We start from the raw sequence: 22237 nt of genomic DNA, 5'->3' as shown, positions 1-22237 counted from the left end.
AGACACAAAGTGATCTGAGAGTCTCAGTTTCAGCTGAAGAGAATAATCACATCAGGGAAGAAGATGTGCCCACTACAAGTTAGCCTTTCTTGGCAATTATCTGGTTGCATAGAGGAACCGTATGATTCCAGTACCTATATAATGCATATTTGTCACAGACATTGCTACTTTCGGCCACACCACCCTGAATATGCCCGACCTCGACTGATCTCGGAAGCCAAGGAGGGCTGGGCCTGGTTAGTACTTGAATGGGAGACCGCTTGGGAATACCAGGTGCTGTAAATTTTTTCTCTTCTCTCTACCACCTGCATGTCTTTTGTTGCAATGTCTGATCATCCTGTGACACATGAGGAAGTTGGTCATCTTCAGCTGCTGCTGCTTTGTTGGCAGACACGAAGTGATCTTAGAGTCTCAGTTTCAGCTGCAGAGAATAATCACATCAGGGAAGAAGATGTGCCCACTACAAGTTAGCCTTTCTTGGCAATTATCTGGTTGCATAGAGGAACCGTATGATTCCAGTACCTATATAATGCACATTTGTCACAGACATTGTTACTTACGGCCACACCACCCTGAATATGCCCGACCTCGTCTGATCTCAGAACCCAAGCAGGGTTGGGCCTTGTTAGTACTTGAATGGGAGACTGCTTGGGAATACCAGGTGCTGTAAGCTTTTTCTCTTCTCTCTACCACCTGCATGTCTTTTGTTGCAATGTCTGATCGCCCTGTGACACATGAGGAAGTTGGTCATCTTCAGCTGCTGCTGCTTTGTTGGCAGACACGAAGTGATATGAGAGTCTCAGTTTCAGCTGGAGAGAATAATCACGACAGGGAAGATGTTTCCACTACTTATCAGCCTTTCTTGGCAATTATCTGGTTGCATAGAGGAACCGTATGATTCCAGTACCTATACAGTTTATATTTGTCACAGACATTGTTGCTTACGGCCACACCACCCTGAATATGCCCGACCTCGTCTGATCTTGGAAACCAAGCAGGGTTGGGCCTGGTTAGTACTTGGATGGGAGACTGCTTGGGAATACCAGGTGCTGTAAGCTTTTTCTCTTCTCTCAACCACCTGCATGTCTTTTGTTGCAACGTCTGATCACCCTGTGACACATGAGGAAGTTGGTCATCTTCAGCTGCTGCTGCTTTGTTGGCAGACACGAAGTGATCTTAGAGTCTCATTTTCAAATGGAGAAAATTATCACGTCAGGGAACAAGATGTGCCCACTACATATCAGCCTTTCTCGGCAATTATCTTGTTACATAGAGGAACCATATGATTCCATTGCCTATATAATGCACATTTGTCACAGAGATTGTTGCTTACGGCCAAACCACCCTGAATATGTCTGACCTCGTCTGCTCTCAGAAGCCAAGGAGGGTTCGGCCTGGTTAGTACTTGGGTGGGAGACTGCTTGGGAATACCAGGTGCTGTAAGCTTTATCTCTTCTCTGGACCACCTGAATGTCTTTTGTTGCAACGTCTGATCACCCTGTGACACATGAGGAAGTTTGTCATCTTCAGCTTCTGCTGCTTTGTTGGCAGACACGAAGTGATCTGAGAGTCTCAGTTTCAGCTGAAGAGAATGATCACATCAGAGAAGATGATATGCCCACTACACATCAGCCTTTCTCGGCAATTATCTGGTTTCATAGAGGAAGTGTATGATTCCAGTACCTATATAATTCACATTTCTAACAAATATTGTTGCTTACCGCCACACCACCCTGAATAAGCCCCACCTTGTCTTATCCTGGAAGCCAAGCGGGGTTGGGTCTGGTTCGTACTTCAATGGGAGACTGCTTGGGAATACCAGGTGCTGTAAGCTTTTTCTCTTCTCTCTACCACCTGCATGTGTTTTGTTGCAACGTCTGATCACCCTGTGACACATGAGGAAGTTTGTCATCTTCAGCTGCTGCTGCTTTGTTGGCAGACACGAAGTGATCTGAGAGTCTCAGTTTCAACTGAAGAGAATAATAACGTCAGGGAAGAAGATGTGCCCACTACACATCAGCCTTTCTCGGCAATTATCTGGTTACATAGAGGAACTGTATGATTCCAGTACCTATATAATGCACATTTGTCACAGACATTGTTGCTTACGGCCACACCACCCTCAATATGCCTGACCTCGTCTGATCTCGGAAGCCAAGCACGGTTGTTCTGGTTAGTACTTGGGTGGGAGACTGCTTGGGAATACCAGGTGCTGTAAGCTTTATCTCTTCTCTGGACCACCTGAATGTCTTTTGTTGCAACGTCTGATCACCCTGTGACACATGAGGAGGTTGGTCATCTTCAGCTTCTGCTGCTTTGTTGGCAGACACGAAGTGATCTGAGAGTCTCAGTTTCAGCTGCAGAGAATAATAACGTCAGGGAAGAAGATGTGCCCACTACACATCAGCCTTTCTCGGCAATTATCTGGTTACATAGAAGAAGTGTATTTTTCCAGTACCTATATAATGCACATTTGTCACAGACATTGTTGCTTACGGCCACACCACCCTCAATATGCCTGACCTCGTCTGATCTCGGAAGCCAAGCACGGTTGGCCTGGTTAGTACTTGGGTGGGAGACTGCTTGGGAATACCAGGTGCTGTAAGCTTTATCTCTTCTCTGGACCACCTGAATGTCTTTTGTTGCAACGTCTGATCACCCTGTGACACATGAGGAAGTTGGTCATCTTCAGCTTCTGCTGCTTTGTTGGCAGACACGAAGTGATCTGAGAGTCTCAGTTTCAGCTGCAGAGAATAATCACGTCAGGGAAGAAGATGTGCCCACTACACATAAGCCTTTCTCTGCAATTATCTGGTTACATAGAGGAACCGTATGATTCCAGTACCTATATAATGCACATTTGTCACAGAGATTGTCGCTTACGGCCACACCACCCTGAATATAATATGCCCGACCTCGTCCGATCTCGGAAGCCAAGCGGGGTTGTGCCTGGTTAGTACTTGGGTGGGAGACTGCTTGGGAATACCAGGTGCTGTAAGCTTTTTCTCTTCTCTCTACCACCTGCATGTCTTTTGTTATAACGTCTGATCACCCTGTGACACATGAGGAAGTTGGTCATCTTCAGCTGCTGCTGCTTCTTTGTTGGCAGACACAAAGTGATCTGAGAGTCTCAGTTTCAGCTGGAGAGAATAATCACATCAGGGAAGAAGATATGCCCACTACACATCAGCCTTTCTCGGCAATTATCTGGTTACATAGAGGAACTGTATGATTCCAGTACCTATATAATGCACATTTGTCACAGACTTTGTTGCTTACGGCCACACCACCCTGAACATATCCAACCTTGTCCGATCTCGGAAGCCAAGCACGGTTGGGCCTTGTTAGTACTTAGATGGGAGACTGCTTGGGAATACCAGGTGCTGTAAGCTTTTTTTCTTCTCTCTACCACCTGCATGTCTTTTGTTGCAACGTCTGATCACCCTGTGACACATGAGGAAGTTGGTCATCTTCAGCTCCTGCTGCTTTGTTGGCAGACATGAGGTAATCTGAGAGTCTCAGTTTCAGCTGCAGAGAATAATCACGTCAGGGAAGAAGATGTGCCCACTACAAGTCAGCTTTTCTCTGCAATTATCTGGTTACATAGAGGAACCGTATGATTCCAGTACCTATATAATGCACATTTGTCACAGACATTGTTGCTTACGGCCACACCACCCTGAACATGACAGACCTCATCTGATCTCGGAAGCCAAGTAGGGTTGGGCCTGGTTAGTACTTAAATGGGAGACTGCTTGGGAATACCAGGTGCTGTAAGCTTTTTGTCTTCTCTCTACCACCTGCATGTCTTTTGTTGCAACGTCTGATCACCCTGTGACACATGAGGAAGTTGGTCATCTTCAGCTCCTGCTGCTTTGTTGGCAGACATGAGGTAATCTGAGAGTCTCAGTTTAAGTTGCAGAGAATGACCACATCAGAGAAGATGATATGCCCACTACACATCAGCCTTTCTCAGCAATTATCTGGTTACATAGAGGAACCGTATGATTCCTGTACTTATATAATGCACATTTGTCACAGACATTGTTACTTACGGCCACACCACCCTGAATTTGCCTGACCTCGTCTGATCTCGGAAGCCAAGCAGGGTTGGGCCTGGTTAGTACTTGGGTGGGAGACTGCTTGGGAATACCAGGTGCTGTAAGCTTTTTCTCTTTTCTCTACCACCTGCATGTCTTTTGTTGCAACGTCTGATCACTCTTTGACACATGAAGAAGTTGGTCATCTTCAGCTGCTGCTGCTTTGTTGGCAGACACGAAGTGATCTGAGAGTCTCAGTTTCAGCTGCAGAGAATAATCACATCAGCGAAGAATGGTAAATGGTAAATGGACTTGTACTTGTATAGCGCTTTTCTAGTCTAGCTGACCACTCAAAGCGCTTCACTACATGCCGCATTCACCCCACTCACACACATTCATACAGCACGTCTTAGGATATAACTACGTGCTTTCTAAGCATTCACACACATTCATACCCCCAATGATACACTGGGGGAGCAACGTGGGGTTCAGTGTCTTGCCCAAGGACGCTTCGACATGTATCCTGGGGATGCCAGAGTCGAACCACCGACCGTCCGATTGGTGGGTGACTGCTCTTCCTCCTGAGCTACAAGATGTGCCCACTACAAGTCAGCCTTTCTCTGCAATTATCTGGTTACATAGAGGAACTGTATGATTCCAGTACCTATATAATGCACATTTGTCACAGTTATGGTTGCTTACGGCCACACCACCCTGAATATGCCCAACCTCGTCTGATCTCGGAAGCCAAGCAGGTTTTGGCCTGGTTAGTACTTGGATGGTAGACTGTCTGGGAATACCAGGTGCTGTAAGCTTTTTCTCTTCTCTCTACCACCTGCATGTCTTTTGTTGCAACGTCTGATCACCCTGTGACACATGAGGAAGTTGGTCATCTTCAGCTGCTGCTGCTGCTGCTTTGTTGGCAGACACGAAGTGATCTGAGAGTCTCAGTTTCAGCTGCAGAGAATAATCACGTCAGGGAAGAAGATGTGCCCACTACAAGTCAGCTTTTTTCTGCAATTATCTGGTTACATAGAGGGACCGTATGATTCCAGTACCTATATAATGCACATTTGTCACAGAGATTGTTGCTTACGGCCAAACCACCCTGAATATGTCTGACCTCGTCTGATCTCAGAAGCCAAGCAGTGTTGGGCCTGGTTAGTACTTAAATGGGAGACCGCTTGGGAATACCAGGTGCTATAAGCTTTTTGTCTTCTCTTGACCACCTGCATGTCTTTTGTTGCAACGTCTGATCACCCTGTGACACATGAGGAAGTTGGTCATCTTCAGCTGCTGCTGCTTTGTTGGCAGACACGAAGTGATCTGAGAGTCTCAGTTTCAGCTGGAGAGAATGATCACATCAGAGAAGATGATATGCCCACTACACATCAGCCTTTCTCTGCAATTATCTGGTTACATAGAGGAAGTGTATGATTCCAGTACTTAGCAGCCACCACCCCAAGGCCCCTAAGGGACCCCGCCCCACACCGCAAGACAGCCCCACCTGCAAGCCCCCAAAACTGCCCTCCAAGCCTGACACACAGTCTCCCCCAACAATGACCAACCCGGTCCCCACGACCCGAGAGACCACCAGACGCCCGAAGCCACACAGTTAATCAGCGGGGACCAGAGAGAATGAAATTCAGCCAATTGATGTTTTAAGGAGGCAGACATTGTTCCCATGCTAATATAATCTAAAAGAACATTTCTAAACAGGTTAATACACAGACTGTTTTTCGCTTTCCAGTTCATGAGAATAGTTTTCTTTGCGATACATAACACTGCGAGGACCATGCAAACAAGCAGAGAAAAAACAAACACACAAACAAACAAAAACAAGCACAAGTAGTGGCAATCGCATACAACACAACTGTGCATATAGATGACCTGAGGCGACATGGTAATACATCAACTGCTACTGGACTAATGAATGTGTATTGTGTGTGTGTGTGTGTGTGTGTGTGAGAACATGCAACACCCATGGCACAGGACCTACATGATAACCGTTCTTACTTATGAGTGTATAAGTGTACACGGCCACAATCCACAGCCCCCCCAAGCAATCAGAAACAGGCAGAGAGGCCCACAAGACCCAGGCCACCAGCAGCCCCCACGGAGCACAGAACCCAGGATGCCCACCGCAGGGACAACCACGCATCCACCCAGAAGACAGCAGTGGAAGCCCCCGGACAGAGCCCCCATAAGCATAGGGCAGAGGCGCCCGGGAGCCAGGGGCAACAGCCCACCGACCCCACCAGGCCCCAGCCGCCCAGACATGGGCCGTGCACCGGACCCGGCCCCAGGAGCCCGAGCGCCCCAAAACCCCCCGGCAGAGGCCCCACCCAATACCCGGGAGGGCCAAGCGCCCCAGACAGCCACGCAGTGGGTCAGCGCCTGCCCCAGTGCCCCTGGCCAAGAGCCCTGGCAGTCAAGACGTGCCCACAGGTGGGTGAAGTCGCGAGGAGTGGGGAGAGGCAACGCCGCCCCCCCATTGGGAGAAGCACAGGCAGGCCAGGCGACAGCAAGTCCCAGACCCAGGCCCAATCATCACCACACACACTTTCACGTCCCATACATCCACACATCCACACGTCATCCCTCCCTTGACTCCGCTGGGGTCTAGCACAGTGGGCACACCATGGGGCCAGCAGCCCCCCAGCCACCACAGACCCTGAACCAGCAGAATAATTAATTCCTCCTGGCCACTCCTTCCCGAGCAGCAACCAGGAAGCAGGGGTGTGAGAAGACCCCTCCCCTCACCCTTCTGGCTCTTCAATATTTTCTAATAGTGAGCGATTAAAATTGAGGGGCAGCCAACCTTGTAGAACTGGGAGCGCGGCCCTCTGGGCAGCCTACATACCCAAAGAGCCCCGTCCACCAGATGCCACTCAGTGCAACCACCCCCCAAGACCTAATGTGTTTTTGTGTGTTTGATAAGTAGTGATGTCTAAGGTGTAATTAAAACAGGGGCGGGGAACTGCAGAGTGCAGCCAAGGGGACCACCTACGTGGCCCCATCCACTACACCCCACAGAACACACACGCCCCCCAAAACCCTTCATGTGTGAGTGTGTGCTGTGTACAGGAGCCAAAAGGGAGAGGGTATGGGGATATACACCGGGGGGGCTACTCTCCCCCGGAGAGGGCTGCCAGGGCCTGACTGCAATAGGCACCCCCGTTACCTGGGACCCAGCACAGGGCAGGAGGGCCTGATGTCCACCAGGCTCGGGGCTTGCAGCGACCATATTCCGGGAGCTACTGTACCCCCAGAAGGTACCCACCCCGCCCAACCCCACTCAACCCAACCCCATCCCACCCCGGAGGACCTCTACAAAAAAACAAACAAACCACCCGGTCACACCAGACGCAGCAGCCCGGGCCTGAGACCCACCATCACCCAGGCCCCCCCCTCAACAGAGGAAAAGCACCCCCCCACCGCACGCCCCAACACCCTAAAGAAAACAACCACCTGCGGATACCCTGGAGGTCCCAGAGCAACAAGCCTGGCACCAGGACCTGCACCAACCCACCCATACTGTGGCATGTCCAGGGCAACCCAGCCCCCCCGGGCGCAAGGCAGCGCCCAGCCACCAGGGCCCAGGCCCAGCACCACCACCCACGCCAGAGCGGCCCAGCCACCCGGTACAGAGCCAGCAGCCACCACCCCAAGGCCCCTAAGGGACCCCGCCCCACACAGCAAGACATCCCCACCCGCAAGCCCCCAAAACTGCCCTCCAAGCCCGACACACAGTCCCCCCCAGCAATGACCAACCCGGTCCCCACGACCCGAGAGACCACCAGACGCCCAAAGCCACACAGCCCCCCCCAGCACACACCCAACCGCCCAGAGCGACGGGACAGCAACCCACCACCACCACTATGTGATAAAGCTAATCAGCGGGGACCAGAGAGAATGAAATTCAGCCAATTGATGTTTTGAGGAGGCAGACATTGTTTCCATGCTAATATAATCTAAAATAACATTTCTAAACTGCTTAATACACAGACTGTTTTTCGCTTTCCAGGTCATGAGAATAGTTTTCTTTGCGATACATAACACTGCGAGGACCATGCAAACAAGCAGAGAAAAAACAAACACACAAACAAACAAAAACAAGCACAAGTAGTGGCAATCGCATACAACACAACTGTGCATATAGATGACCTGAGGCGACATGGTAATACATCAACTGCTACTGGACTAATGAATGTGTATTGTGTGTGTGTGTGTGAGAACATGCAACACCCATGGCACAGGACCTACATGATAACCGTTCTTACTTATGAGTGTATAAGTGTACACGGCCACAATCCACAGCCCCCCCAAGCAATCAGAAACAGGCAGAGAGGCCCACAAGACCCAGGCCACCAGCAGTCCCCACGGAGCACAGAACCCAGGATACCCACCGCAGGGACAACCACGCATCCACCCAGAAGACAGCAGTGGAAGCCCCCGGACAGAGCCCCCATAAGCATAGGGCAGAGGCGCCCGGGAGCCAGGGGCAACAGCCCACCGACCCCACCAGGCCCCAGCAGCCCAGACATGGGCCGTGCACCGGACCCGGCCCCAGGAGCCCGAGCGCCCCAAAACCCCCCGGCAGAGGCCCCACCCAATACCCGGGAGGGCCAAGCGCCCCAGACAGCCATGCAGTGGGTCAGCGCCTGCCTCAATGCCCCTGGCCAAGAGCCCTGGCAGTCAAGACGTGCCCACAGGTGGGTGAAGTCGCGAGGAGTGGGGAGAGGCAACGCCGCCCCCCCATTGGGAGAAGCACAGGCAGGCCAGGCGACAGCAAGTCCCAGACCCAGGCCCAATCATCACCACACACACTTTCACGTCCCATACATCCACACGTCATCCCTCCCTTGACTCCGCTGGGGTCTAGCACAGTGGGCACACCATGGGGCCAGCAGCCCCCCAGCCACCACAGACCCTGAACCAGCAGAATAATTAATTCCTGCTGGCCACTCCTTCCCGAGCAGCAACCAGGAAGCAGGGGTGTGAGAAGACCCCTCCCCTCACCCTTCTGGCTCTTCAATATTTTCTAATAGTGAGCGATTAAAATTGAGGGGCAGCCAACCTTGTAGAACTGGGAGCGCGGCCCTCTGGGCAGCCTACATACCCAAAGAGCCCCGTCCACCAGATGCCACTCAGTGCAACCACCCCCCAAGACCTAATGTGTGTGTGTGTGTTTGATAAGTAGTGATGTCTAAGGTGTAATTAAAACAGGGGCGGGGAACTGCAGAGTGCAGCCAAGGGGACCACCTACGTGGCCCCATCCACTACACCCCACAGAACACACACGCCCCCCAAAACCCTTCATGGGTGAGTGTGTGCTGTGTACAGGAGCCAAAAGGGAGAGGGTATGGGGATATACACCGGGAGAGCTACTCTCCCCCGGAGAGGGCAGCCAGGGACTGGCAGCAATAGGCACCCCCGCTACCTGGGACCCAGCACAGGGCAGGAGGGCCTGATGTCCACCAGGCTCGGGGCTTGCAGCGACCATATTCCGGGAGCTACTGTACCCCCAGAAGGTACCCACCCCGCCCAACCCCACTCAACCCAACCCCATCCCACCCCGGAGGACCTCTACAAAAAAACAAACAAACCACCCGGTCACACCAGACGCAGCAGCCCGGGCCTGAGACCCACCATCACCCAGGCCCCCCCCTCAACAGAGGAAAAGCACCCCCCCACCGCACGCCCCAACACCCTAAAGAAAACAACCACCTGCGGATACCCTGGAGGTCCCAGAGCAACAAGCCTGGCACCAGGACCTGCACCAACCCACCCATACTGTGGCATGTCCAGGGCAACCCAGCCCCCCCGGGCGCAAGGCAGCGCCCAGCCACCAGGGCCCAGGCCCAGCACCACCACCCACGCCAGAGCGGCCCAGCCACCCGGTACAGAGCCAGCAGCCACCACCCCAAGGCCCCTAAGGGACCCCGCCCCACACAGCAAGACATCCCCACCCGCAAGCCCCCAAAACTGCCCTCCAAGCCCGACACACAGTCCCCCCCAGCAATGACCAACCCGGTCCCCACGACCCGAGAGACCACCAGACGCCCAAAGCCACACAGCCCCCCCCAGCACACACCCAACCGCCCAGAGCGACGGGACAGCAACCCACCACCACCACTATGTGATAAAGCTAATCAGCGGGGACCAGAGAGAATGAAATTCAGCCAATTGATGTTTTGAGGAGGCAGACATTGTTTCCATGCTAATATAATCTAAAATAACATTTCTAAACTGCTTAATACACAGACTGTTTTTCGCTTTCCAGGTCATGAGAATAGTTTTCTTTGCGATACATAACACTGCGAGGACCATGCAAACAAGCAGAGAAAAAACAAACACACAAACAAACAAAAACAAGCACAAGTAGTGGCAATCGCATACAACACAACTGTGCATATAGATGACCTGAGGCGACATGGTAATACATCAACTGCTACTGGACTAATGAATGTGTATTGTGTGTGTGTGTGTGAGAACATGCAACACCCATGGCACAGGACCTACATGATAACCGTTCTTACTTATGAGTGTATAAGTGTACACGGCCACAATCCACAGCCCCCCCAAGCAATCAGAAACAGGCAGAGAGGCCCACAAGACCCAGGCCACCAGCAGCCCCCACGGAGCACAGAACCCAGGATACCCACCGCAGGGACAACCACGCATCCACCCAGAAGACAGCAGTGGAAGCCCCCGGACAGAGCCCCCATAAGCATAGGGCAGAGGCGCCCGGGAGCCAGGGGCAACAGCCCACCGACCCCACCAGGCCCCAGCAGCCCAGACATGGGCCGTGCACCGGACCCGGCCCCAGGAGCCCGAGCGCCCCAAAACCCCCCGGCAGAGGCCCCACCCAATACCCGGGAGGGCCAAGCGCCCCAGACAGCCATGCAGTGGGTCAGCGCCTGCCTCAGTGCCCCTGGCCAAGAGCCCTGGCAGTCAAGACGTGCCCACAGGTGGGTGAAGTCGCGAGGAGTGGGGAGAGGCAACGCCGCCCCCCCATTGGGAGAAGCACAGGCAGGCCAGGCGACAGCAAGTCCCAGACCCAGGCCCAATCATCACCACACACACTTTCACGTCCCATACATCCACACGTCATCCCTCCCTTGACTCCGCTGGGGTCTAGCACAGTGGGCACACCATGGGGCCAGCAGCCCCCCAGCCACCACAGACCCTGAACCAGCAGAATAATTAATTCCTGCTGGCCACTCCTTCCCGAGCAGCAACCAGGAAGCAGGGGTGTGAGAAGACCCCTCCCCTCACCCTTCTGGCTCTTCAATATTTTCTAATAGTGAGCGATTAAAATTGAGGGGCAGCCAACCTTGTAGAACTGGGAGCGCGGCCCTCTGGGCAGCCTACATACCCAAAGAGCCCCGTCCACCAGATGCCACTCAGTGTAACCACCCCCCAAGACCTAATGTGTGTGTGTGTGTTTGATAAGTAGTGATGTCTAAGGTGTAATTAAAACAGGGGCGGGGAACTGCAGAGTGCAGCCAAGGGGACCACCTACGTGGCCCCATCCACTACACCCCACAGAACACACACGCCCCCCAAAACCCTTCATGTGTGAGTGTGTGCTGTGTACAGGAGCCAAAAGGGAGAGGGTATGGGGATATACACCGGGAGAGCTACTCTCCCCCGGAGAGGGCAGCCAGGGACTGGCAGCAATAGGCACCCCCGCTACCTGGGACCCAGCACAGGGCAGGAGGGCCTGATGTCCACCAGGCTCGGGGCTTGCAGCGACCATATTCCGGGAGCTACTGTACCCCCAGAAGGTACCCACCCCGCCCCACCCCACTCAACCCAACCCCACCCCACCCCGGAGGACCTCTACAAACAAACACACAAACAACAACAAACAAACCACCCGGTCACACCAGACGCAGCAGCCCGGGCCTTAGACCCACCATCACCCTGGCCCCCCCCCCATCAGGGAAAAAGCAACCCCCCCACCGCACGCCCCAACACCCTAAAGAAAACAACCACCTGCGGACACCCTGGAGGTCCCAGAGCAACAAGCCTGGCACCAGGACCTGCACTAACCCACCCATACTGTGGCATGTCCAGGGCAACCCAGCCCCCCCGGGCGCAAGGCAGCGACCAGCCACCAGGTCCCAGGCCCAGCACTACCACCCACGCCAGAGCGGCCCGGCCACCCGGTACAGAGCCAGCAGCCACCACCCCAAGGCCCCTAAGGGACCCCGCCCCACACAGCAAGACAGCCCCACCCGCAAGTCCCCAAAACTGCCCTCCAAGCCCGACACACAGTCCCCCCCAGCAATGACCAACCCGGTCCCCACGACCCGAGAGACCACCAGACGCCCAAAGCCACACAGCCCCCCCCAGCACACACCCAACCGCCCAGAGCGACGGGACAGCAACCCACCACCACCACTATGTGATAAAGCTAATCAGCGGGGACCAGAGAGAATGAAATTCAGCCAATTGATGTTTTGAGGAGGCAGACATTGTTTCCATGCTAATATAATCTAAAATAACATTTCTAAACTGCTTAATACACAGACTGTTTTTCGCTTTCCAGGTCATGAGAATAGTTTTCTTTGCGATACATAACACTGCGAGGACCATGCAAACAAGCAGAGAAAAAACAAACACACAAACAAACAAAAACAAGCACAAGTAGTGGCAATCGCATACAACACAACTGTGCATATAGATGACCTGAGGCGACATGGTAATACATCAACTGCTACTGGACTAATGAATGTGTATTGTGTGTGTGTGTGTGAGAACATGCAACACCCATGGCACAGGACCTACATGATAACCGTTCTTACTTATGAGTGTATAAGTGTACACGGCCACAATCCACAGCCCCCCCAAGCAATCAGAAACAGGCAGAGAGGCCCACAAGACCCAGGCCACCAGCAGCCCCCACGGAGCACAGAACCCAGGATACCCACCGCAGGGACAACCACGCATCCACCCAGAAGACAGCAGTGGAAGCCCCCGGACAGAGCCCCCATAAGCATAGGGCAGAGGCGCCCGGGAGCCAGGGGCAACAGCCCACCGACCCCACCAGGCCCCAGCCGCCCAGACATGGGCCGTGCACCGGACCCGGCCCCAGGAGCCCGAGCGCCCCAAAACCCCCCGGCAGAGGCCCCACCCAATACCCGGGAGGGCCAAGCGCCCCAGACAGCCATGCAGTGGGTCAGCGCCTGCCTCAGTCCCCCTGGCCAAGAGCCCTGGCAGTCAAGACGTGCCCACAGGTGGGTGAAGTCGCGAGGAGTGGGGAGAGGCAACGCCGCCCCCCCATTGGGAGAAGCACAGGCAGGCCAGGCGACAGCAAGTCCCAGACCCAGGCCCAATCATCACCACACACACTTTCACGTCCCATACATCCACACGTCATCCCTCCCTTGACTCCGCTGGGGTCTAGCACAGTGGGCACACCATGGGGCCAGCAGCCCCCCAGCCACCACAGACCCTGAACCAGCAGAATAATTAATTCCTCCTGGCCACTCCTTCCCGAGCAGCAACCAGGAAGCAGGGGTGTGAGAAGACCCCTCCCCTCACCCTTCTGGCTCTTCAATATTTTCTAATAGTGAGCGATTAAAATTGAGGGGCAGCCAACCTTGTAGAACTGGGAGCGCGGCCCTCTGGGCAGCCTACATACCCAAAGAGCCCCGTCCACCAGATGCCACTCAGTGCAACCACCCCCCAAGACCTAATGTGTGTGTGTGTGTTTGATAAGTAGTGATGTCTAAGGTGTAATTAAAACAGGGGCGGGGAACTGCAGAGTGCAGCCAAGGGGACCACCTACGTGGCCCCATCCACTACACCCCACAGAACACACACGCCCCCCAAAACCCTTCATGTGTGAGTGTGTGCTGTGTACAGGAGCCAAAAGGGAGAGGGTATGGGGATATACACCGGGGGAGCTACTCTCCCCCGGAGAGGGCTGCCAGGGCCTGGCTGCAATAGGCACCCCCGCTACCTGGGACCCAGCACAGGGCAGGAGGGCTAGATGTCCACCAGGCTCGGGGCTTGCAGCGACCATATTCCGGGAGCTACTGTACCCCCAGAAGGTACCCACCCCGCCCAACCCCACTCAACCCAACCCCATCCCACCCCGGAGGACCTCTACAAAAAAACAAACAAACCACCCGGTCACACCAGACGCAGCAGCCCGGGCCTGAGACCCACCATCACCCAGGCCCCCCCCTCAACAGAGGAAAAGCACCCCCCCACCGCACGCCCCAACACCCTAAAGAAAACAACCACCTGCGGATACCCTGGAGGTCCCAGAGCAACAAGCCTGGCACCAGGACCTGCACCAACCCACCCATACTGTGGCATCTCCAGGGCAACCCAGCCCCCCCGGGCGCAAGGCAGCGCCCAGCCACCAGGGCCCAGGCCCAGCACCACCACCCACGCTAGAGCGGCCCAGCCACCCGGTACAGAGCCAGCAGCCACCACCCCAAGGCCCCTAAGGGACCCCGCCCCACACAGCAAGACATCCCCACCCGCAAGCCCCCAAAACTGCCCTCCAAGCCCGACACACAGTCCCCCCCAGCAATGACCAACCCGGTCCCCACGACCCGAGAGACCACCAGACGCCCAAAGCCACACAGCCCCCCCCAGCACACACCCAACCGCCCAGAGCGACGGGACAGCAACCCACCACCACCACTATGTGATAAAGCTAATCAGCGGGGACCAGAGAGAATGAAATTCAGCCAATTGATGTTTTGAGGAGGCAGACATTGTTTCCATGCTAATATAATCTAAAATAACATTTCTAAACTGCTTAATACACAGACTGTTTTTCGCTTTCCAGGTCATGAGAATAGTTTTCTTTGCGATACATAACACTGCGAGGACCATGCAAACAAGCAGAGAAAAAACAAACACACAAACAAACAAAAACAAGCACAAGTAGTGGCAATCGCATACAACACAACTGTGCATATAGATGACCTGAGGCGACATGGTAATACATCAACTGCTACTGGACTAATGAATGTGTATTGTGTGTGTGTGTGTGAGAACATGCAACACCCATGGCACAGGACCTACATGATAACCGTTCTTACTTATGAGTGTATAAGTGTACACGGCCACAATCCACAGCCCCCCCAAGCAATCAGAAACAGGCAGAGAGGCCCACAAGACCCAGGCCACCAGCAGCCCCCACGGAGCACAGAACCCAGGATACCCACCGCAGGGACAACCACGCATCCACCCAGAAGACAGCAGTGGAAGCCCCCGGACAGAGCCCCCATAAGCATAGGGCAGAGGCGCCCGGGAGCCAGGGGCAACAGCCCACCGACCCCACCAGGCCCCAGCAGCCCAGACATGGGCCGTGCACCGGACCCGGCCCCAGGAGCCCGAGCGCCCCAAAACCCCCCGGCAGAGGCCCCACCCAATACCCGGGAGGGCCAAGCGCCCCAGACAGCCATGCAGTGGGTCAGCGCCTGCCTCAGTGCCCCTGGCCAAGAGCCCTGGCAGTCAAGACGTGCCCACAGGTGGGTGAAGTCGCGAGGAGTGGGGAGAGGCAACGCCGCCCCCCCATTGGGAGAAGCACAGGCAGGCCAGGCGACAGCAAGTCCCAGACCCAGGCCCAATCATCACCACACACACTTTCACGTCCCATACATCCACACGTCATCCCTCCCTTGACTCCGCTGGGGTCTAGCACAGTGGGCACACCATGGGGCCAGCAGCCCCCCAGCCACCACAGACCCTGAACCAGCAGAATAATTAATTCCTGCTGGCCACTCCTTCCCGAGCAGCAACCAGGAAGCAGGGGTGTGAGAAGACCCCTCCCCTCACCCTTCTGGCTCTTCAATATTTTCTAATAGTGAGCGATTAAAATTGAGGGGCAGCCAACCTTGTAGAACTGGGAGCGCGGCCCTCTGGGCAGCCTACATACCCAAAGAGCCCCGTCCACCAGATGCCACTCAGTGCAACCACCCCCCAAGACCTAATGTGTGTGTGTGTGTTTGATAAGTAGTGATGTCTAAGGTGTAATTAAAACAGGGGCGGGGAACTGCAGAGTGCAGCCAAGGGGACCACCTACGTGGCCCCATCCACTACACCCCACAGAACACACACGCCCCCCAAAACCCTTCATGTGTGAGTGTGTGCTGTGTACAGGAGCCAAAAGGGAGAGGGTATGGGGATATACACCGGGAGAGCTACTCTCCCCCGGAGAGGGCAGCCAGGGACTGGCAGCAATAGGCACCCCCGCTACCTGGGACCCAGCACAGGGCAGGAGGGCCTGATGTCCACCAGGCTCGGGGCTTGCAGCGACCATATTCCGGGAGCTACTGTACCCCCAGAAGGTACCCACCCCGCCCAACCCCACTCAACCCAACCCCATCCCACCCCGGAGGACCTCTACAAAAAAACAAACAAAACACCCGGTCACACCAGACGCAGCAGCCCGGGCCTGAGACCCACCATCACCCAGGCCCCCCCCTCAACAGAGGAAAAGCACCCCCCCACCGCACGCCCCAACACCCTAAAGAAAACAACCACCTGCGGATACCCTGGAGGTCCCAGAGCAACAAGCCTGGCACCAGGACCTGCACCAACCCACCCATACTGTGGCATGTCCAGGGCAACCCAGCCCCCCCGGGCGCAAGGCAGCGCCCAGCCACCAGGGCCCAGGCCCAGCACCACCACCCACGCCAGAGCGGCCCAGCCACCCGGTACAGAGCCAGCAGCCACCACCCCAAGGCCCCTAAGGGACCCCGCCCCACACAGCAAGACATCCCCACCCGCAAGCCCCCAAAACTGCCCTCCAAGCCCGACACACAGTCCCCCCCAGCAATGACCAACCCGGTCCCCACGACCCGAGAGACCACCAGACGCCCAAAGCCACACAGCCCCCCCCAGCACACACCCAACCGCCCAGAGCGACGGGACAGCAACCCACCACCACCACTATGTGATAAAGCTAATCAGCGGGGACCAGAGAGAATGAAATTCAGCCAATTGATGTTTTGAGGAGGCAGACATTGTTTCCATGCTAATATAATCTAAAATAACATTTCTAAACTGCTTAATACACAGACTGTTTTTCGCTTTCCAGGTCATGAGAATAGTTTTCTTTGCGATACATAACACTGCGAGGACCATGCAAACAAGCAGAGAAAAAACAAACACACAAACAAACAAAAACAAGCACAAGTAGTGGCAATCGCATACAACACAACTGTGCATATAGATGACCTGAGGCGACATGGTAATACATCAACTGCTACTGGACTAATGAATGTGTATTGTGTGTGTGTGTGTGAGAACATGCAACACCCATGGCACAGGACCTACATGATAACCGTTCTTACTTATGAGTGTATAAGTGTACACGGCCACAATCCACAGCCCCCCCAAGCAATCAGAAACAGGCAGAGAGGCCCACAAGACCCAGGCCACCAGCAGCCCCCACGGAGCACAGAACCCAGGATACCCACCGCAGGGACAACCACGCATCCACCCAGAAGACAGCAGTGGAAGCCCCCGGACAGAGCCCCCATAAGCATAGGGCAGAGGCGCCCGGGAGCCAGGGGCAACAGCCCACCGACCCCACCAGGCCCCAGCCGCCCAGACATGGGCCGTGCACCGGACCCGGCCCCAGGAGCCCGAGCGCCCCAAAACCCCCCGGCAGAGGCCCCACCCAATACCCGGGAGGGCCAAGCGCCCCAGACAGCCATGCAGTGGGTCAGCGCCTGCCTCAGTGCCCCTGGCCAAGAGCCCTGGCAGTCAAGACGTGCCCACAGGTGGGTGAAGTCGCGAGGAGTGGGGAGAGGCAACGCCGCCCCCCCATTGGGAGAAGCACAGGCAGGCCAGGCGACAGCAAGTCCCAGACCCAGGCCCAATCATCACCACACACACTTTCACGTCCCATACATCCACACGTCATCCCTCCCTTGACTCCGCTGGGGTCTAGCACAGTGGGCACACCATGGGGCCAGCAGCCCCCCAGCCACCACAGACCCTGAACCAGCAGAATAATTAATTCCTCCTGGCCACTCCTTCCCGAGCAGCAACCAGGAAGCAGGGGTGTGAGAAGACCCCTCCCCTCACCCTTCTGGCTCTTCAATATTTTCTAATAGTGAGCGATTAAAATTGAGGGGCAGCCAACCTTGTAGAACTGGGAGCGCGGCCCTCTGGGCAGCCTACATACCCAAAGAGCCCCGTCCACCAGATGCCACTCAGTGCAACCACCCCCCAAGACCTAATGTGTGTGTGTGTGTGTGTTTGATAAGTAGTGATGTCTAAGGTGTAATTAAAACAGGGGCGGGGAACTGCAGAGTGCAGCCAAGGGGACCACCTACGTGGCCCCATCCACTACACCCCACAGAACACACACGCCCCCAAAACCCTTCATGTGTGAGTGTGTGCTGTGTACAGGAGCCAAAAGGGAGAGGGTATGAAGGCAGCCAGGGACTGGCTGCAATAGGCACCCCCGCTACCTGGGACCCAGCACAGGGCAGGAGGGCCTGATGTCCACCAGGCTCGGGGCTTGCAGCGACCATATTCCGGGAGCTACTGTACCCCCAGAAGGTACCCACCCCGCCCAACCCCATCCCACCCCGGAGGACCTCTACAAAAAAACAAACAAACCACCCGGTCACACCAGACGCAGCAGCCCGGGCCTGAGACCCACCATCACCCAGGCACCCCCCTCAACAGGGGAAAAGCACCCCCCCCACCGCACGCCCCAACACCCTAAAGAAAACAACCACCTGCGGACACCCTGGAGGTCCCAGAGCAACAAGCCTGGCACCAGGACCTGCACCAACCCACCCATACTGTGGCATGTCCAGGGCAACCCAGCCCCCCCGGGCGCAAGGCAGCGCCCAGCCACCAGGGCCCAGGCCCAGCACCACCACCCACGCCAGAGCGGCCCAGCCACCCGGTACAGAGCCAGCAGCCACCACCCCAAGGCCCCTAAGGGACCCCGCCCCACACAGCAAGACAGCCCCACCCGCAAGCCCCCAAAACTGCCCTCCAAGCCCGACACACAGTCCCCCCCAGCAATGACCAACCCGGTCCCCACGACCCGAGAGACCACCAGACGCCCAAAGCCACACAGCCCCCCCCCAGCACACACCCAACCGCCCAGAGCGACGGGACAGCAACCCACCACCACCACTATGTGATAAAGCTAATCAGCGGGGACCAGAGAGAATGAAATTCAGCCAATTGATGTTTTGAGGAGGCAGACATTGTTTCCATGCTAATATAATCTAAAATAACATTTCTAAACTGCTTAATACACAGACTGTTTTTCGCTTTCCAGTTCATGAGAATAGTTTTCTTTGCGATACATAACACTGCGAGGACCATGCAAACAAGCAGAGAAAAAACAAACACACAAACAAACAAAAACAAGCACAAGTAGTGGCAATCGCATACAACACAACTGTGCATATAGATGACCTGAGGCGACATGGTAATACATTAACTGCTACTGGACTAATGAATGTGTATTGTGCGTGTGTGTGTGTGTGTGTGAGAACATGCAACACCCATGGCACAGGACCTACATGATAACCGTGCTTAGTTATGAGTGTATAAGTGTACACGGCCACAATCCACAGCCCCCCCAAGCAATCAGAAACAGGCAGAGAGAACCATAAGACCCAGGCCACCAGCAGCCCCCACGGAGCACAGAACCCAGGATGCCCACCGCAGGGACAACCACGCATCCACCCAGAAGACAGCAGTGGAAGCCCCCGGACTGAGCCCCCATAAGCATAGGGCAGAGGCGCCCGGGAGCCAAGGGCAACAGCCCACCGACCGCACCAGGCCCCAGCTGCCCAGACATGGGCCGTGCACCGGACCCGGCCCCAGGAGCCCGAGCGCCCCAAAACCCCCCGGCAGAGGCCCCACCCAATACCCGGGAGGGCCAAGCGCCCCAGACAGCCACGCAGTGGGTCAGCGCCTGCCCCAGTGCCCCTGGCCAAGAGCCCTGGCAGTCAAGACGTGCCCACAGGTGGGTGAAGTCGCGAGGAGTGGGGAGAGGCAACGCCGCCCCCCCATTGGGAGAAGCACAGGCAGGCCAGGCGACAGCAAGTCCCAGACCCAGGCCCAATCATCACCACACACACTTTCACGTCCCATACATCCACACATCCACACGTCATCCCTCCCTTGACTCTGCTGGGGTCTAGCACAGTGGGCACACCATGGGGCCAGCAGCCCCCCAGCCACCACAGACCCTGAACCAGCAGAATAATTAATTCCTCCTGGCCACTCCTTCCCGAGCAGCAACCAGGAAGCAGGGGTGTGAGAAGACCCCTCCCCTCACACTTCTGGCTCTTCAATATTTTCTAATAGTGAGCGATTAAAATTGAGGGGCAGCCAACCTTGTAGAACTGGGAGCGCAGCCCTCTGGGCAGCCTACATACCCAAAGAGCCCCGTCCACCAGATGCCACTCAGTGCAACCACCCCCCAAGACCTAATGTGTGTGTGTGTGTGTGTTTGATAAGTAGTGATGTCTAAGGTGTAATTAAAACAGGGGCGGGGAACTGCAGAGTGCAGCCAAGGGGACCACCTACGTGGCCCCATCCACTACACCCCACAGAACACACACGCCCCCCAAAACCCTTCATGTGTGAGTGTGTGCTGTGTACAGGAGCCAAAAGGGAGAGGGGTATGGGGATATACACCGGGAGAGCTAGTCTCCCCCGGAGAGGGCAGCCAGGGACTGGCTGCAATAGGCACCCCCGCTACCTGGGACCCAGCACAGGGCAGGAGGGCCTGATGTCCACCAGGCTCGGGGCTTGCAGCGACCATATTCCGGGAGCTACTGTACCCCCAGAAGGTACCCACCCCGCCCAACCCCACTCAACCCAACCCCATCCCACCCCGGAGGACCTCTACAAAAAAACAAACAAACCACCCGGTCACACCAGACGCAGCAGCCCGGGCCTGAGACCCACCATCACCCAGGCCCCCCCCTCAACAGGGGAAAAGCACCCCCCCCCCCACCGCACGCCCCAACACCCTAAAGAAAACAACCACCTGCGGACACCCTGGAGGTCCCAGAGCAACAAGCCTGGCACCAGGACCTGCACCAACCCACCCATACTGTGGCATGTCCAGGGCAACCCAGCCCCCCCGGGCGCAAGGCAGCGCCCAGCCACCAGGGCCCAGGCCCAGCACCACCACCCACGCCAGAGCGGCCCAGCCACCCGGTACAGAGCCAGCAGCCACCACCCCAAGGCCCCTAAGGGACCCCGCCCCACACAGCAAGACAGCCCCACCCGCAAGCCCCCAAAACTGCCCTCCAAGCCCGACACACAGTCCCCCCCAGCAATGACCAACCCGGTCCCCACGACCCGAGAGACCACCAGACGCCCAAAGCCACACAGCCCCCCCCCCAGCACACACCCAACCGCCCAGAGCGATGGGACAGCAACCCACCACCACCACTATGTGATAAAGCTAATCAGCGGGGACCAGAGAGAATGAAATTCAGCCAATTGATGTTTTGAGGAGGCAGACATTGTTTCCATGCTAATATAACTCTCCCAGTGTATATCCCCATACCCCTCTCCCTTTTGGCTCCTGTACACAGCACGCTGTGTGCCCGCTGCGCTACACCCCAGCGGAGTCAAGGGAGGGAGGACGTGTGGATGTGTGGATGTATGGGACGTCAAAGTGTGTGTGGTGATGATTGGGCCTGGGTCTGGGACTTGCCGTCGCCTAGTCTGCCTGTGCTTCTCCCAATAGGGGGGCGGCGTTGCCTCTCCCCACTGCTCGCAACTTCACCCACCTGTGGGCACGTCGTGACTCCCAGTAACTTGGCCAGGGAAGCTGGGGCAGGCGCTTGACCCACTGCGTGGCTGTCTGTGGTGCTTGGCCCTCCCGGGTATTGGGTGGGGCCTCTGCCGGGGGGTTTTGGGGCGTTTTGGGTTCCTGGGGCCCGGGTCCGTGGCCTGGTGGGGTCGGTGGGCTGTTGTCCCTGGCTCCCGGGGGGCCTCTGCCCTATGCTTATGGGGGCTCTGTCCGGGGGCTTCCACTGCTGTCTACTGGGTGGATGCGTGGTTGTCCCTGCGGTGGGCATCCTGGGTTCTGTGCTCCGTGGGGGCTGCTGGTGGCCTGGGTCTTGTGGGCCTCTCTGCCTGCTTCTGATTGCTTGGGGGGGGCTGTGGATTGTGGCACTCATAACTAAGCACGGTTATCATGTAGGTCCTGT

At 56.0% G+C, this 22237-nt stretch overlaps 1 non-coding gene and 11 pseudogenes across 1 annotated transcript; all 12 read left to right on the top strand.

Annotated features, from left to right (window-relative positions):
• Positions 1–166: 166 nt before the first annotated feature.
• On the top strand, positions 167–285 carry LOC140288409 (5S ribosomal RNA; annotated as a pseudogene).
• Positions 286–554: 269 nt separating this feature from the next.
• LOC140291611 (5S ribosomal RNA) lies at positions 555–673 on the top strand (annotated as a pseudogene).
• Positions 674–939: 266 nt separating this feature from the next.
• On the top strand, positions 940–1058 carry LOC140297479 (5S ribosomal RNA). Its single transcript, XR_011913211.1, has one exon. It is a non-coding gene; the product is annotated as a 5S ribosomal RNA (ribosomal RNA).
• A 269-nt stretch (positions 1059–1327) lies between these two features.
• Positions 1328–1446, top strand: LOC140291407 (5S ribosomal RNA; annotated as a pseudogene).
• Positions 1447–2103: 657 nt separating this feature from the next.
• Positions 2104–2221, top strand: LOC140296865 (5S ribosomal RNA; annotated as a pseudogene).
• A 269-nt stretch (positions 2222–2490) lies between these two features.
• Positions 2491–2608, top strand: LOC140293362 (5S ribosomal RNA; annotated as a pseudogene).
• Positions 2609–2877: 269 nt separating this feature from the next.
• LOC140270579 (5S ribosomal RNA) lies at positions 2878–3001 on the top strand (annotated as a pseudogene).
• Positions 3002–3273: 272 nt separating this feature from the next.
• LOC140294339 (5S ribosomal RNA) lies at positions 3274–3392 on the top strand (annotated as a pseudogene).
• Positions 3393–3661: 269 nt separating this feature from the next.
• LOC140276666 (5S ribosomal RNA) lies at positions 3662–3780 on the top strand (annotated as a pseudogene).
• A 269-nt stretch (positions 3781–4049) lies between these two features.
• Positions 4050–4168, top strand: LOC140300244 (5S ribosomal RNA; annotated as a pseudogene).
• A 568-nt stretch (positions 4169–4736) lies between these two features.
• LOC140292695 (5S ribosomal RNA) lies at positions 4737–4855 on the top strand (annotated as a pseudogene).
• Positions 4856–5130: 275 nt separating this feature from the next.
• Positions 5131–5249, top strand: LOC140319637 (5S ribosomal RNA; annotated as a pseudogene).
• Positions 5250–22237: the final 16988 nt, after the last annotated feature.

The sequence above is a fragment of the Leuresthes tenuis genome, unplaced genomic scaffold (genome assembly GCF_036924035.1).
Source record: "Leuresthes tenuis unplaced genomic scaffold, fLeuTen1.0.hap1 SCAF_1, whole genome shotgun sequence".
In the NCBI taxonomy this organism is placed as follows: Eukaryota; Metazoa; Chordata; class Actinopteri; order Atheriniformes; family Atherinopsidae; genus Leuresthes; species Leuresthes tenuis.
Note: the sequence above shows the minus strand (reverse complement) of the source record. Positions and strands in the feature narration are given on the sequence as shown.